Below are 18,465 nucleotides of genomic sequence, written 5' to 3'. Positions count from 1 at the left end.
CGCGACCCCCGTGTTATGGACTGTATGCCGCCACCCATAGACTAGGCCAAGGTAGGCTGCAAACCAGAGTCCCCAGGCCCGGAGCAGCTCGGACGGAGCTGAAAGGTGCTGATCATGCAGAACAAACCCTGACGGGAGCCCCACAGCCAAGGTCATGCCGCGTTCCAAGCGCCAAGGTTATACCTGCCACTGCTAAACACTCCTCGAAGCAGAAATACAAATCAAATCCCCATAATTCTGCTTCAGCCACGGTCTCTCAACAAGTGACCAGGCCGACCTGATACGATGCCAAGCTCCAAGGACCAGAGAAGGTCTGGGGTCTCACGTCTGGCACCCGGACTGCAACAACAAAGTTACAAATGGGACACCAGTGGCAATGGGAAAGGAGCACCCAACAACCAGTAGTAAGACCTGTCCATTGTCCGCCACTGACACATAGTCATACATTGTTGCCAACACCAGGTACATCACGAGCTGGGAACGACGATGGTCCCAGGCTTGGGGGCTCACAGATGAACCAATCAGAATACGAGGGGCTAATCACTGATGACACTATAATCCAAGAAATCACCAACTTTCTTCATATAACACTTTCTATGTAGCCATTTTTAGGGATGACCCAAGCGTACCACCTGACCTCTTCTCCAACACTATTTTACCCTATACTGATCCATACTGACCCTACCACCCGGGGAGCCAACCCGGGGGTAGCATTAGGTTTCTGGGCAAGCTTTCCCAGGTGACGCACGTAGTAGCGTCATCCGGTTAGAAAAAGGGCCTGCGAACCCATCACCGCTGAGATGTTCCTTGGGTACCTACGCTCCGGGAACCTGTCCCTGTCTGTTTTGTGCAATAAACAGCAATAACTCTTTGCTCTTGTGTGTGCCTCATACTCCTTTGGGACGCGGGAGGAGTTGAGGCCTCCCCAACCCCAGAGGTCCGTGGACGGCCCTGCCAACCCCCGGGAAATCACCCTGACACCCCCTAGGCAGGGACATGTCACTCTGACATAACTACCTCAACACTGCCGGTCTCCATGACCTGCAACTAATTCTTTAACTTTCTCTATGAGCACTTTCCATAGGAACAAATCATGCTCGCCTCTCACTACTCATTCTCTCCAATGCACAAACATATGCACCAGAGTCTTGCATTTAATCAGGAGTGCTGTCAGACCATATTTAAATCCATTCTCATTTGCAATCTGCACTCCTTATTTGCCACTCTGAATTGTTACATTTCTTTCAAATGAGAAGAGAAAGTATTCGGCAGGAGCCAAATAACAAGAAATTATTCGACCGGAGACAAATATTCAGCCGGAGCCAAATAGCTATTTATCAGCTGGAATACAGCATAATACTTACTCGAAGCCAAAGATCAGAACACCCCTCGTTAAAAGTCGTTTTTGCTCACGTTGATCCTATGTTCGGCTCTGGTTAAGATGTTTCGCCAAGGCTTGCTTGATCTACATCAATTACAGCATTCAACACATGATAGTCCATGGGTTGCAGCATGCCTCATTCCATTCAGGCGATGGTAGCCCAGTTCTCTTTTTTCTTTGCATCGTGAGATTTATAGTTCTGGAGCTCTTCATTATAAATCCAGCACTACAAGCCGCAAAATACAAATCAAACATAGCAGGACTGAAGTCACATCTTCCTAGTGGAATATGGCATATTGGAATGTATGCTATCCTTCAGTCATTTTCTAATCACACTGGTCCAAGCTGTTCCAATCATTTCCAAGTGGAAAGAGAGCATTCACTCTCCACAAGAGACTGAAAAACATGGCAGAAAATCAGTATTAGTGTTAACTCCCTGGAGCTCATTTTAGTTGTGGCGTAACGTGAATGGAAGGTGTAAAAGCCTTAAGCATTGCTTTAACGTCTTCCAAAGGTGTTGCTAGGGCGGGGCTGAGGGGGCTATAACCCCCCCCACCCCGGTCTTTTGGTTGTAGCCCCGGATAGAAGCTCAGGGGTTACAACCAAAAAGGCTAGCTAGCCCCCAGTCCTGACAGTCCCAAAATGAGCGTAGCCCCAGATCTTTTCCAGACCTAGCAACACCCCTGGCGTTTTCCATTCATGCCACACCACATATTCAATCATTTGTATGGCGGAGGGGAGGGGCAGAATGCAACTTTCATTTCCACCGCCTTTCTTCTTCTCCACCATACAAATGCTCCAGCATTTGCGCCGGCATGGATTTTCATGCCGGCATAAATTCTGGAGTTCCCCATGGAGTCCGCCTGCTTTATACACCAGCATGAAGCAGACGGACCCTATAGGGATTCATTGTACACACTGTCTGCCGTGCTTAGATGGCAGGCAGCATGTACAAGTACACATTGCCCGACATGCTTTCATGTCAAACAGCGTTTATTTGTAATTGGGAACGCTGCTTACCATGTGTGCATTTTAAGAAGTGTTCGAAATGAAAATGAAATGCTGCCCGACATGTGAGAATGTCGAGCAACGTTTAATTTTAATTGTAATTGTAAGCGCTGCTTGCCATGCAACCATGGCAAGCAGCACTCACAATTAAAAGTAAACACTGCCTGGCATGCAACCATGCCAGAAAGTGCTTATTCACTTTGCAATCTGCCGTGCAAATGATGTAAATTTGGCAGTGTAGAGCCGTTTATGTTGCAGTGCTAACATAATGGCTCCCCGCCATCAAATTACGAGCTTGTAGGGAATGAGCTCCTCTGTCCCCAGAGATTCCAAATGTAGGAGAATGTCAGGATGGCTTTGTAAAAATAATTCAGCACTTTGGCGCCTTCAAACCCAATCTATGTCTAGTTGAATTTCAGAAGACTTAAATATGATTTGCGATTTTTGTTTTAACATTCTCAAATCCAGGTTGATCCAACACCATTACATTTTTCCCCCAATATTAAAAAGAAACTTTATCTCTTATACCTGCAATTTGTAATAGAAACTCTAGCGGGCACCGCAGGCCTTCAAGAATATGCATGCTCGCTGTTGCCATTAGGACTCAATTTAAGAGAAACTGCTAGCCTAAATATTGCTCTCAGTATCAACTTCTTAAAGAAGTTTTCTGTTCACCATGATTGTTCACTAGGCTTTTTAGGACCATTTCTTGAGACCACGCTTGTATTTACATTGCATGATGTAAATATATTATGTCATTTTACATTTGTGTTACTTAGAATGAGCCTACTTAAACATAACCAAACGGTGGTGGTCAATGTTTGCACTTACGTGGCGTGGGGTTCCTCTGCATGCAATTTTTAACTTTTGCATGGTGTAGTGCAAAAGTAAAGAGTAAAACAAGGCAAAATCGCCTTTACGCCTTTACTCTCTGCTTTGCAAAAAAAGTAAAAGCTGCAGCATTTACAAATGGATTCCTATGAAAACCGCCTGCAATAGCAGGTGTTTATGCAAGAATGATTCCATAGTAATCCATTCATTATACACCTGCATGAAAATCTCATACGGGTGCAAAACCAAGTGCTCACACAAGACGGAGAAGCACGGAGGAGATTTTCAGGGTAATTCATAGAATTCAGCGCACAAGTAGCGCACGCGGCTGGCGCACAGCGTGCGCGTGTGATAGTCTGCGCCAGCCGCGTGCGCCAAAACCGAATCCGGCGCACAGCGTATTCATGGGTTTTAGCTTCCCCAGGCAGCCGTGGCGCACAGTGGCGCAGCGACTCGCTGCAGCGCCAGTTACGCCCCCAGGAACGCCCCTTGCGCTGGGAAATCTCATAAAAATCACAAACCAGCGCAAGGGGCTGCGCTAACCCTGGACCATCACGGCAAGCGGCCCATGCGATTTTCAAGGGTGCCCGGGAAGTTTCACACGTCAAATCCCAGGCTACGTCCATTTCAGGGGTGCGCGGGAAGTTTCACACGCGAAAAGCTAGGCTACGGGAATTGCAGGGGTGCGCGGGAAGTCCCACACGCGAAAAACCAGGGTACGTCCATTACAGGGGTGCGCGGGAAGTTACACACGCGAAAAGCTAGGCTACGGGAATTCCAGGGGTGCGCGGGAAGTCCCACACGCGAAAAGCCAGGGTACGTCCATTACAGGGGTGCGCGGGGAAGTTTCACACGCGAAATCCCAGGCTACTTCCATTTCAGGGGTGCGCGTGAACGTTTCACACGCGAAATCCCAGGCTACGTCCATTTCAGGGGTGCGCGGGAAGTTTCACACGCGAAAAGCTAGGCTACGGGAATACCAGGGGTGCGCGGGAAGTCCCACACGCGAAAAGCCAGGGTACGTGTATTTCAGGGGTGCGCGGGAATTTCCACACGCGAATAGCCTGGCCGCGTGTATTTCAGGGGTGCGCGGGAAGTCCCACACGCGATTACAGCAGGGTACGTGTATTTCAGGGGTGCGCGGGAAGTTCCACACGCGAATAGCCTGTCCGCGTGTATTTCAGGGGTGCGCGGGAAGTCCCACACGCGATTACAGCAGGGTACGTGTATTTCAGGGGTGCGCGGGAAGTTCCACACGCGAATAGCCTGTCCGCGTGTATTTCAGGGGTGCGCGGGAAGTCCCACACGCGATTACAGCAGGGTACGTGTATTTCAGGGGTGCGCGGGAAGTTCCACACGCGAATAGCCTGGCCGCGTGTATTTCAGGGGTGCGCGGGAAGTTCCACACGCGAATAGCCTGGGCGCGTGTATTTCAGGGGTGCGCGGGAATTTCCACACGCAAATAGGCTGGGCGCGTGTATTACAGGGGTGCGCGGGAAGTCCCACACGCGATTACAGCAGGGTACGTGTATTTCAGGGGTGCGCGGGAATTTCCACACGCGAATAGCCTGGGCGCGTGTATTTCAGGGGTGCGCGGGAATTATCACACGCGAATAGCCTGGGCGCGTGTATTTCAGGGGTGCGCGGGAATTTCCACACGCGAATAGGCTGGGCGCGTGTATTACAGGGGTGGGCGGGAAGTCCCACACGCGATTACAGCAGGGTACGTGTATTTCAGGGGTGCGCGGGAATTTCCACATGCGAATAGCCTGGGCGCGTGTATTTCAGGGGTGCGCGGGAATTTCCACACGCGAATAGCCTGGGCGCATGTATTTCAGGGGTGCGCGGGAATTATCACACGCGATTTGGCTTGGTACGTGTATTACAGGGGTGCGTGCGAAGTTACACACGCGATTAGGCTGGGTGGGTCCTGTCACCCTCGACGGCCCCTGCAGGCAGCCCACAAAACAGGGGACTACCCTGCACACCTGCTCATGTCTCCCACCACCCCCACCCCCCCAGTCACCAGGGGTACCCTCCACCAGGCCCCCACTCATGTCTCCCACCACCCCCACCCCCCCAGTCACCAGGAGCACCCTCCACCAGGCGCCCAACCATGTCTCCCACCACCCCCACCCCCCCAGTCACCAGGGGCACCCTCCACCAGGCCCCCACTCATGTCTCCCACCACCCCCACCTCCCCAGTCACCAGGGGCACCCTCCACCAGGCCCCCACTCATGTCACCCACCACCCCCACCCCCCACCATCCAGGGGCACCCTCCACCAGGCCCCCACTCATGTCTCCCACCACCCCCACCCCCCAGCAGTGCAGGGGCAGCCTCCACCAGGCCCCCACCCATGTCTCCCACCACCCCCACCCCCCAGCAGTGCAGGGGCAGCCTCCACCAGGCCCCCACCCATGTCTCCCACCACCCCCACCCCCCAGCAGTGCAGGGGCAGCCTCCACCAGGCCCCCACCCATGTCTCCCACCACCCCCACCCCCCAGCAGTGCAGGGGCACCCTCCACCAGGCCCCCACTCATGTCCCCTATCACCCCCACCCCCCCAGTCACCAGGGGCAACCTCCACCAGGCCCCCACTCATGTCTCCCACCACCCCCACCCCCCACCATCCAGGGGCAGCCTCCACCAGGCCCCCACTCATGTCTCCCACCACCCCCACCCCCCGCCACCAGGGGCACCCTCCACCAGGCCCCCACTCATGTCTCCCACCACCCCCACCCCCCAGCACTGTGGGGAACCTGCCAGCAGGCCCCCACACATGTCCCCCTGGCCCCAGGTCCTGACGATACACAATCATGGCAGTAATGGCCAGCATACCCAGCACAAACACCCAGGCAAGGATTGCATCCACCCACATAGTGAATGTAATCACATGACACAACCCCAATGCCAAGTATGCAAAAGAACACATGTCTGTCACACACACATACACAATGGGTGCAAGTGAATGTCAAAACCCATATCATGACATGTAACAAACCAATGAGAAAATAACACAAGTGTAAGAAAATATAAAAAATGTATTAAATACCAAAAATAAGTGAACTTTTCAAACATACAACGATGTGGCTAAGTAAATAAATGGCCCATGTCCGAGAACAAAAGTGATAAACAAAAAAACAAAGGAATAAAAAATTAAAATGATTTTGTCCAAAGCAATATCATGTCATAGGAAATTAATGAAAAACCATTACGTCATGGTGAAAACAATAAGAAATTAAAAAAATGTATCTCCCAAAAAAATAAACTATATACAGGAATGTTCCAGGGTCCATGAGCCCAACACCAAAAATGAAACCTACCACTAACTAATGAAAAATATATGTACAAAAAAGTGGCCATTGTCCGAGCGGTCCAAAATAATAAAAATAAATAAAGGAAACCTAGCACTAACTAACTAAATAACTATATACAAAGGCAGCGGGCAAGTCCTGCGGCTCACTTGGTGATGTTGCTGGCCAGGGCATCATCGAACTCCATGTCGATGTCCTGGAGGCGGGACTCTGTCCTGGCCCCGAGGTCTCGCAGGGACAACCCCATGTCCACCTCAAACTCCCTGCGAGCTTCCTCGAGGCACTCAGCCCGCCTCAATGCCCGACGCATGGAGAACTCCGCCCTGACCATGGCGAGCCGCTCCTCTTCCGCCCGCTGCCGCTCCGCACCTATCCGCTGGCCAAACTCCTCCCACACGGAACACACCACCATCCCAGGGTTGCCCTGCCCTCCGGCCGATGCCTGCCCCTCTGATCTTGATGGCCCCGAGCCATGATGCCTCCCACGTCGAGCCCGCTGCTGCCTCCGACGCCACTGCCTCTGCCAGCACGACGGCATCCAGGCTGATGGAAACCACCGACGCCGTCGTGCACGTGCCCTGCCCGATGATGCCGTCACATCTTCCATCTGCTGGGGTCCACTTGCTGTGTTGTCCACCCCTGCTGGACCTCCGACTCCCAACTGTGGCAGGGATGGGATCCCCACCGAGCTGGCTGCATTGGTCGGGGCAGGTCCACAGGGGGCCCTGGTGGCATCTGGGCCGGAAGACGGCAAGGAGAACGACCGGTGGATAGCCTGCACAGAGGAGGAGAGGGCCGTCAGATTGGCCAACACATGCAGGAAACCCCCGAACATGGCCGATCCCAATTGGGCCACGTCGGCACGGTGCACTTCGTGATGACGTGCGTGCTCCTCCCGGGAAGCACGCACGGCATCACGAATCACAGCCGTGCGCATCGCGACCCCAATCAGGACCTTCTCCACGCGGCCAGGGGTTACCACGTCCGCAGGTGGAGGGGAGTCAGGTGACATGGACATCCCCTCTACCTGCCGACGGGCCTGGGACGGGGCATCCCTGCTGGTGCATGGTGGTGCACTCACAGGGTCAGGGACAGTGACATGCACAGGCCCCTCCACGGTGACCTGTGCTGCCTCCTGCCCCTGGCCCTGGACTGCACCACTTGCACCAGCAGGGATGCTCCCACCAGGCCCCATGTGTGCACCAGTGTTGGCCTCCTCCTCCTCTGTGCAAACCACCAACCTGGATGGCTCCTCACCGTCTCCCGCCGTAGCAGGCCCCTGTGGGGGCTCACCCACCCCTTCCGCTGCAGCCGTGGGGGCATCCCCGCCGCCTTGCTCCACAGCGCCGTCTCCGCCCTCTTCTTCACTAGCCGCTGCATAGAGGGAGACAAAGGACACAAGCATCAGGCTACTGTACAATGGTCCCCTAGACAGGAAGCAATAGCAGATGAGCACCACTGTCAAAGTACACTTCCATCATGTCCCTCCACAACACATGGGTCAGTCCAGGCAAAACACACACAGTAACAGGCATGGTGCATGCCATGGACATTTCCATGCATGTCCAATGGACTCTAGAAACAACCAATGATATGTAACTCACATGCATCATGGCTCATGCATATCACATGCACACACTTCACCTCAGTCACATCCATCTGGCCCCAAACACACCGAACACAGGCGAAACAAGGGTAAATTGGGTGCGTCACTGAATCTGTGCGTTGTCACACACATGTGTCATGCATCCATGGCATGCACAAGTCACAGACACGCAGGTCAGGCACACAGACATGGCTACCATATATGTACCTGGCATCAGCACCCATCCTTCACCCCCATCCATGTCCAGGTACAGAGACTGGCATGCTCTCATGTCCAAAATCTGCATAGGGCTCCCCATGCCGCATTTCAACACATGCAACAACCATGTGGGTCACACATCACTGGTCGCACATGCATTACCATGATGTCCCTGCACACATACATGCATACATGGCCCATAGCACACATACAGGCAAGTATCATAGAACCAGCACACCGCAACATGCCCTGTCTCACACAGTAATGCTTGGACACATACCGCTCAACTCCAGACGGGCCTCCCTCTCAAGGACCTGGGCGTGGAGCGCTGGGCGTACGCGTTCCAGGACCCTCTTCTGGATGCAACTCATGCGGCCCCGGCCCCCCTCCACGAGGCGCCGGGCCTTCACAAGGGTCCTGGACCTCAAGTCCTCCCAGCGCTTCTTGATCTTCTGGACGTTGCGGGTTGCCACCCCCTCCGCGTTGATGGCAACCACACAGTCGGCCCAGATCCTCTCCCGTCCTTCCTTGCTGGCGCGGGACGATCCAAAGAGGGCATCATACTGCCCCAGGACATGCTCCACCAGGACACCAACTTCGGTGGCAGTGAAGCTGGTGCCCCTCTGCCCCTCTGGCCTGGGGTTGCCACTGGTGCCAGATGTGGAAGTGCCCGACATGGCAACCCCAGAGGCAGGTGTGGGTGGGCAACTGGGTCCTGGGGCTGGGCTGTGGAGCGATGTAATCCCAGTTGGGAGTCTTCAGTTCCAGCAGGGGTGGACACAGCAACTGGACCCCTGCAGATGGCTGATGTGCAGGCACCAAATGGCAGGGCACGGTGGCAGCAGGCAGGCAGGCAGGCAGGCAGCAGCAGATAGCACGTGGGAGGCTGCTCGGGGCACTGGGGGGCAGTAACTCGGCCTTCTGGGCAGGAGCGTGGTGTTCCGTTTGTTTTCGGGTGGCCAGCTTGATACGGAGTGATTTGGCACGTGAAAATCCTGCACGGCAGCGTGAAATCCGAGGAAAGGCCCTTAGCGCGTAAGCGCGTCAGCACGCATACGCGATTCTATTGGACCAGAGTCCCTCAGCGCGTAAGCGCGTCTGACGTGACCCGCACGGGCGTTCCCCACTCAGCACGTGATGACGGAACACACGTGGAAATACTGCACGTCAGAGTGTCATCGCGTGATTGGCCTATGTACGTGTATTTCATTGCGTGTAATTGGACAAAAGTGCGCGTACACGCGATTGGCCTATGTACGTGTATTTCAGGGGTGCGCGGGCACTTACACACGCAAGTACGTCAGCGCACCTGTATGGCTGCTGCGTGTGAATTTCCACATGCTATTGGAGTGGGAACTAGATTCCAGGGGTGCGCGGGTCACACGCTCGCCTAGAACACGCGCAAAGCATTAATTTGCGCACTTTTCAAATAACAAGCCAGATGCCAGGATGAACATACCGTTCCTAGCAGCAGTGGCAGTGGGCTACCAAAGGAGGAGGAGGAGGAGAGTCAGGGCCAGAATATTCACACCCAGAACCAGCCTTTTCGGGATGCCTGATGACCAGGTGTATGGAAGGTACAGGTTTCCACCACACATAATACTGGACCTGGTGAGTGAGTGGGAGGATGACCTCACATCACCCACCCTGTGCTCTCAAGCACTCAGCCCCCTGGAGAAGGTCCTCAATGTACTGCACTTCTTAGCCACTGGATCATTTCAGCGGACAAGTGCCATAGTGGGTGGGGTGTCACAGGCCACCCAGTCACGCTGCCTACACCAGGTCTTGGACATCATCACTGCACGCCCATCAGTCCGCAGGCACATATACCTGCCCAGAACACCTGCTGAAAGGCATGCTGCCGCCCTGGATTTTTAGGGAGTGGCACGATTCCCCAAAGTGCTAGGTGCCATCGACTGCACCCATGTGGCTCTACGTCCCCCCAGGGCATCTGAGCACATCTATAGGAACCGCAAGCACTGGCATTCCATCAACGTGCAGGTAGTATGTAATGCCAAGGGAATCATCACCTCAGTATATGCCAACTATCCCGGGTCCACCCACAACAGCTTCATTTACCGAATGTCCACCCTATGCCGGGACATAGAAGCTGGGCGGCATGGCGATACATGGCTTCTCGGTGAGTATGTATGCCACTGCACATGCATGCATGTTGGATACTGAGCAAGGTCACAACCCCACCAATGATACCAATCACCACCTCCACAGGGGACAGTGCCTACCCTCTCAGCCCCCACATGATGACGCCAATTCGGAACCCCACCACGCCACCCGAGGTAAGATATAACACAGCCCACATTACAACCCGGGGCATAGTGGAGCGCACATTCGGAGTGCTAAAGTCACGCTTTCGCTCCCTTGACCGTTCTGGCGGGCAGCTGTTATACGCTCCCCCAGTAGTGTGCAGGATCATAGTGGCAGCATGTGTCCTGCACAACGTTGCAACACGCCGGGGCCTGCCCGTGGACATGGTGGTGGCCCCACATCCCCAACCACATGCACAGCCGCTGCGCATGGGAGGGGAAAGGGCACGAGGGGAGGCAGCCCGTACACAGCTAGTGGCTAATTACTTCACATAGTATTCACTCCCCTGTGGAGTGCACACTGGCCTGGCACATTCCATCGACAATCAATGATGACTCAACCTGACACTGATCCTGAATGTCTGGAGATTCAACCGTGAAAAGCATATCAGCCTGAGATTGTTCACCTGGAAGTGTTACAATGTGTGCATCCCTACCCACACACAACACCAATTCAGTTTTGTGAAGGAACACATTCAAGCAGCCAAAATTAATACCCACTTGCTAAATGCAACAAGAGGACAGTGCCATGTCACCCAACCCATCCCCAGCACCGCCACACAACACACCGTGCCATGTCATGCTATGTGCAGGTAAACAAAGTAATCCCCACAACGTGACAAGTGTTGCGATGTACAGTGTCCCCAATTGAAACTTCCTACACCTGAAATGCTCACTGTAATGCAGGACAAACAACATACTTGAGCACGTACTACCATAAACATGACTTCAGTAATGTAATAAATCAGTTGTCTCACCACCTGGATATGCCTGCACTCCCACCACTTCCAACTGAACAGTGTTGGTGCCATGTAGAGTTGTAGGTGCACTGCTGCCAACAAGGACCCCATCTCCAGACTAGAGGGCCTTGTGTAGACATGAGGAAGGGACCTGCAAATTGGGAGGCAGACACAGATGATGAGTTACACATCAATGCAACATGCAGTGTACAACACAACAGCAATATGCACTAGGAATGTATACACAGTATTGACTAGACTACCCACACATGTAGTGGGAGTCCAATGTCACCATGTACTTCAATGTCACTTGGGCACACCCTTTGCAAGCCCATGGAAACGGGAAGCTGGAGGGGTGTGTGTGACTCAAACCCAGGCATCTGAACCTAATACATGACAAGCCTGCATGTGCCCAGCCACAATGCAGCGTATGCCCACAGGAACCACGGAAGCCAACAATGTGTCCCCAAAAAATTGGGAAAAATATAAAAATAAAAAGAAAATCAAAAATGGCCATTAAAGGGCCAGGGGGGGTTGGGGAGGCCACCCAGGAGGTCCGAGGTCAGTGTGCACACCAGAAACCACCTGTGTGGATCCTGGGGAAAAAAAACACCTCCATGGGCTCATGGCCCACACGGCTACCCTATTGTGGGAGTATCACTGCTGTCGCTATTATCACCCTGTGCAGCTGCATCCGGAGGTGGTTGCACTATGGGAGGCAGCCCATGCAAGGCCCTACTCTGTTCCTCCATGGCTGCAAGCATGCGGGTGTGGTAGGTCTCGTTCTGGAGGATGAGGGTGCGGAGGTCCCCATGCAACAACTCACGGGATGCCCGGACCTCCGCCCTCGTTGCTTGCATCTCAGCTGAGAGCGTACAGGTGAGACGCTCCAGCTGCTGTTCTGTCCTTTGGTGTGTTGAAGCCTCTAGCTCAACAAGAGTCGTCCTGAGTTGATGTAGCTCCTGCCTCAGGGCTTCCCTGTGGCCCTGGGACTCTATGGAGATGGCCTCCTGCAGAGTCGCCAGTGCCGCCCGCCTGTCCCTGTTGGACGCCAACATGTCCTCCCTGTGTGACTGGCAGATGGAGTCGGTTGCCTGCTCTAGTCGCTCCATCAGCCTTTCAGGGGGGACAATGGAAGTGGCCACCCTATCCATGGCCTGAGCCATCATTTCGGATGATGCTGCCTGTTGGGTAGCCATACCGTAAATGGATTGCTCCCATACGGTATTGCCAGGTGGCGTACGGCCACCACGCCGGCGGGCACCACACCTGTCTGGGGCAAGGCGGACTGCGCCTTGCTGTGCCGGCACTGCCTGAGGCTGCAGGACTGCATTCCCCCTCTGATCTGCTGGCCCAGGAACAGGATCAGATGTCGCGGAGTGTGACCCTGCATCCGTAACCACCAAAGGCCTAGCTGCCAACACTGACATCCCCATTGAGGGTTCTGACCCTGGTGCAGGTGGGTGGGACAGAACAGATTCCCTCCCTGGAACACTCACCTGCGACGGCACGTAGGTCTCATCATCCGAGTCAACAGCTGAGTACAGCTCGGGGGAGGTGCAGCCAGAGACACCCCTTGAGAGCACGACCTGCAGCACTTGTGGGTTTTCACCCACCAGCACACCACGTCCCTCACTGGTGGTTGGTCGGCCCTCGGACCCCTCCTGGCTCTGCACCATCTCCACAACCCCAGCAGTATCAGGTGCGTCTTCCCCTGCAATGACATAATGACAAAGAAATGGAAACCCGCATTAGCACCATGGCACACAATGAGGGCTGTGAAACAAGAGAACCAGTACTTGATTGACACATGTCCCACATGACTAAGACCCTCCCATGCATGCACCCTCACTGCGTATGAAGGGCAGGCAAATGGCACACACTCATTACACAAAAGATGGAAGATGAACACATTTCATGCATGCTGCCTGGCAGTGGCATCACACATTGCCCTGTGATTGCCAGGTGACACACACATGCCATCACACAGATGGCATGTGCCATTGCTTTTGAGTGTAGATGGAGAGGAGGGCAGCACTTATTCATTCTGTCCAGTTCCCACATGCTATAGCTTTTCTAATTCTGACAGGTCTGCTTTATCACCTGGAGCTGCCAGTCCAATATGGTCCAATTGCACAGGGACATGTGTGAACATATGATATCCAGGTAACAAAGTAACTCCACTTTACCATGGCCATGCCATACATGTGACTAGAGGACTGAGGAATGCCTAGTATGAGTGGTGGAATGCATACAATCTGTCTGATTGAACATAGGAAAATAATCAACAATGTAGTGGCAAGGTGACACTTCAAGGCCAACTTGGGTGCTGTTGGGCTAGATGTCTACTGTTGGCAGAAGGGATACTGCAATGGCGAAATGCAGCTGGCCAGGATGTCTTGCATGAAGCACATGGCTGACCCATTCGACTCAGGCGCACACACTCTCACCTGGCACACAAACAGATGCCCTCACACACACACCATGCACATGGATGACACACACATGCATGTGCACTCACCGGACAATGCCTCGTAATCAGGCAGATCTCCCACGCCTTGGATCTGTTCCTCCGTGACGTAGGTCCCAGCGACTGACTCATGTGGAGTGAGTTCCATGTCTTCTACTGGAGACCCACCTCCAGTCACTAGAGTTGCGGCATAACTTGAGGCCAGCTTCTTCTTTGCCCTGCACTTTAGGTCATTCCAGCGCTTGTAGCAATCATTGGCTGTGCGCCTCACGATTCCAAGGGCACTTACGATGTCCGCAATGGTCTGCCAGTGTGCCTGGCGTTGTGCAGGTGTGGTCTTGGATCCTGCAACAATGACCATCTCGTTATCATGTCCGGACACATACTCGACAAGTGCATTCAGTTCCACATCCGTGAAGCTGGGCTTCCTCGACGGACCGGACTGTGTAGCCGTGTCGGGGGCATCAGCCTGTGCCGGACGAGCACTCTTCCTCTTCCGCTTGGAAGGTGGTGGTGATCCTGAGTGTCCTGCGCCGCTCTGGACACTAGGGGCAGGAGCCCTGGTGGGCTCTGTATCAGGTGTGTGGGATTGCACACTCAGCATGGGAGTTGGTGCAGGCATTGGCTCAAGTGTAATGGTGTCATGGGGAATGTCAGCAGAATGGACTAGGACGGACACTGTCCTGGCTGGGTGTGTGAGAGCTGGGGTGGATGGAGCTGCAGCTGCCCCTGCAGCCTCTCCGCCCTGCCTACTTGGGGCAGCAGATGACCTTGCTGCCCCAGATCCACGTGCCATGATAGCATCAACGTGCACCAGCGCACGTGTCGTAGCCCTGCTGACCTGGAAGTCAGCCATGGAGTCAGCCAGGTCTGGTGCCACAATGGGCTGGTCCAACAAGGGCTGAGCATGGATGGTGTCAGCCACTTCAGCCTCAACGGGAGGGGGGGGGGATGATGGGTGCCCTTGACTGGTCCTCCACACATGGGGGGACAGGCTCACCCTGCAAGTTACGACCACGTCCCCTACCGGATCCACCACGGCCACCACTTGTGGCTCTTCCACCTTTGCCACCCTTACGGAATCCTCGCCTCCCAGCCATGGCACTGATATTAATGTGCGTATGGGAGTGGCTGTAGACAATTGTCCTGGGCAATTGGGGGTCAAAGGGGTTGGGTACCAGATGGTAATTGTACATTAGTGCTCTAGGACGGCTGATTGTAACCCCTGGGGAAAGATGACGGGTCACGCAACGCACAGGAGGCCCAAAAAAGGGAGATGACGTGCACGCAACCCCTCCTAGACCACGTGTGCAGAAAGAAAAACCTGCACTACGCTGTGGCACCCAGTAACACAAGAATGAACGTATGCGTGTCACACGCAGCCTAGAATGACCTCTGAAGGGGTAGGCTACACAGGGGGCAAGCACAGAAGTTGGATACGTGCGTGACTCACCGTCTGCCAGGTAAAGGAACGTGGAAAATGAGCGCGTTTGGCTGGCTAAACCCCCGCCAAAAGAAGATGTGTACGCTGTCTGAGAAGACAGGACAACAGTAGAAGGGGACACTGTTTGAGGGAACAGGCCCAGGTAAACCAGTACAAGAGGAATAATAGAGAAAAAGCTGTCAGAGGTAACAGGGAGTACGAACTGGAAACGCCGTGAAGTAAATCGCGTGTGAAACGACAAGAAGTACAGAATTCACCCACTCGCTCTCCACGAAAAGCACGTACAAGGAAATGGTGTTCTACATGTACCTTATATACAGGCCCACACGTACAGCGTCACTTACGCGGCGTGTACGTTCACCAATCACACGCTTTGTCACTCCTGCGTGTAGATCCATTTTCACCAATCACACGCTTTGTCACTTCTGCGTGTAGATCCATTTTCACCAATCACACGCTTTGTCACTTCTGCGTGTAGATCCATTTTCACCAATCACACGCTTTGACACTGGGACGTGTCACGCAACAATTTCCTGCACGTGCAGGTGACTATAGGCGCGCATATGCTGTTGACGGGGTTTACGCGCTAAGGGCCTTTCCTCGATTGACACGCTGACGTGTGGGATTTCACTCCCTATCAGGCTGTCCACGCGTTCACTCACGAGAGACCACGCTCCTGGCCAGGAGGCCAAATTACTGCCCCCCAGAGCCCTGAGCACGCTCCCACCTGCCATCTGCTGCTGCCTGACTGCCTGCTGGCCACGTGCCCCACAGTGCTGGTGGGTGGGGGTGTTGGGAGACATGGGTGGGGGCCTGGTGGAGGCTGCCCCTGGTGGTGGGGGGTGGGGGTGGTGGGGGGCATGGGTGGGGGCCTGGTGGAGGCTGCCCCTGGTGGCGGGGGGTTGGGGGTGGTGGGAGGCATGGGTGGGGGCCTGGTGGAGGCTGCCCCTGCACTGCTGGGGGTTGGGGGTGGTGGGAGGCATGGGTGGGGGCCTGGTGGAGGCTGCCCTGGTGGCGGGAGGGTGGGGGTGGTGGGAGACATGAGTGGGGGCCTGGTGGAGGCTGCCCCTGGTGGCGGGGGGGGGTGGGGGTGGTGGGGGGCATGGGTGGGGGCCTGGTGGAGGCTGCCCCTGGTGGCGGGGGGGGTGGGGGTGGTGGGGGGCATGGGTGGGGGCCTGGTGGAGGCTGCCCCTGGTGGCGGGGGGTTGGGGGTGGTGGGAGGCATGGGTGGGGGCCTGGTGGAGGCTGCCCCTGCACTGCTGGGGGTTGGGGGTGGTGGGAGGCATGGGTGGGGGCCTGGTGGAGGCTGCCCCTGGTGGCGGGAGGGTGGGGGTGGTGGGAGACATGAGTGGGGGCCTGGTGGAGGCTGCCCCTGGTGGCGGGGGGGGTGGGGGTGGTGGGGGGCATGGGTGGGGGCCTGGTGGAGGCTGCCCCTGGTGGCGGGGGGTGGGGGTGGTGGGGGGCATGGGTGGGGGCCTGGTGGAGGCTGCCCCTGGTGGCGGGGGGGTGGGGGTGGTGGTAGACATGGGTGTGGGCCTGGTGGAGGCTGCCCCTGCACTGCTGGGGGTTGGGGGTGGTGGGAGGCATGGGTGGGGGCCTGGTGGAGGCTGCCCCTGGTGGCGGGAGGGTGGGGGTGGTGGGAGACATGAGTGGGGGCCTGGTGGAGGCTGCCCCTGGTGGCAGGGGGGTGGGGGTGGTGGGGGGCATGGGTGGGGGCCTGGTGGAGGCTGCCCCTGGTGGCGGGGGGGTGGGGGTGGTGGTAGACATGGGTGGGGGCCTGCTGGAAGGTGCCCCTGACTGCTGGGGGGGTGGGGGTGGTGGTAGACATGGGTGGGTGCCTTCTGGCAGGTGCCCCTGACTGCGGGGGGGGGGTGGTGGTGGTGGGAGGCCTGAGCAGGTGTGCAGGGTAGTCCCGTGTGGTGTGGGTTGCATGCAGGGGACGTGGAGGGTGTGAATGGAACACCTGTGAGGACCCACCCAGCAGAGCCGCGTGTGAAACTTCCCGCGCACCCCTGTAAATGACGTACCCTAGTTTTTCGCGTGTAGGATTTCACGCGCACCCCTGGAATTCCCGTAGCCTAGATTTTCGCGTGTGAAACTTCCCGCGCAGCCCTGTAATTGACGTACCCTGGCTTTTCGCGTGTGGAACTTCACACGCACCCCTGATATCGACGTGGCCAGGGCAATCGCGTGTGGGACTTCCCCGCACCCCGGGATACACGTACCCAGGGCAATCGCGCAAGTGACTTCTCGCGCAACCCGTTGTACACACACGCGCAAATTTTTGAACAGTGGGTGTCCGTGTTAATGGCGTACACCTTTGCACCTCATTTGTCCTTTGGGGTCACGGTATGGCCCATTGCTGTATGTGGGTGGTATTTGTTGGCGCAGGTTTTGGCGCACTTTCGTTAAGTGCGTCGGGACGCTACCGCCTGCTTACTTGTGGCGTACGTTTTTGGGCCTGTGCGCTGGTTTGATCGAGCGCTGTTTTACCCTGTTCGAATCCATGAATACGTGTTGCCGGAGAGCGTGTGGGCGTTCCGCGTACTTGCCTCCTGTACTTCCCCGTGCCGCCCACATTCTTCCCCATTCCGAGTGTTGTGCCCCATTTTATTCCCCATTCCGAGTGTCCCGCCCTGTGTTCCGCCTACTTTAGAGCTGTGCGCTGCGCTCGGAGTGATAGCGCAATGGCCGTGGCGCACGCCGTTGGTTGACCTGTGCGTCGGCGTGCGCCGCGCACTTTTTCAGCGCACGTCCTATGCTTTTCTTACGCACGGACTTCCATGAATCGACGTGCGCTGGTTTCCATGCGCTTTTCGCTATTTTTCGGCGCAGCGCACGTATAGGCCCCTCTGCGCCGGAATTTTCGGCGCACATTTATTCCATGAATCGGCCTGTTTGTCTCTGCTCTGTGCCCCTCCTCTGCCTTGCGTCAGCAGGAAAATGGGTTAGAGCATAAAATGAAGCCGTAAAAGTATTACGCCTTGTTTTTGAGCTTTCTTTTTACGCTCCAACCCATTCTAAAATGACCCCTTAAAAAGCTCATTTTGAAGCTCTCTGTAATTCAGCGGTGGGGAGCCGTTACGTGTACACATGCACGTAGGTGGGTCCCTGCTGTCCAGTTTTGGTCAATTGCACAGCAACAG

This window comes from Ambystoma mexicanum, chromosome 3q (genome assembly GCF_040938575.1).
Source record: "Ambystoma mexicanum isolate Mex_15411 chromosome 3q, UKY_AmexF1_1, whole genome shotgun sequence".
NCBI lineage: Eukaryota > Metazoa > Chordata > Amphibia > Caudata > Ambystomatidae > Ambystoma > Ambystoma mexicanum.
The sequence above is the reverse complement of the archived record's forward strand: the minus strand, read 5'-3'. Positions refer to the sequence as shown.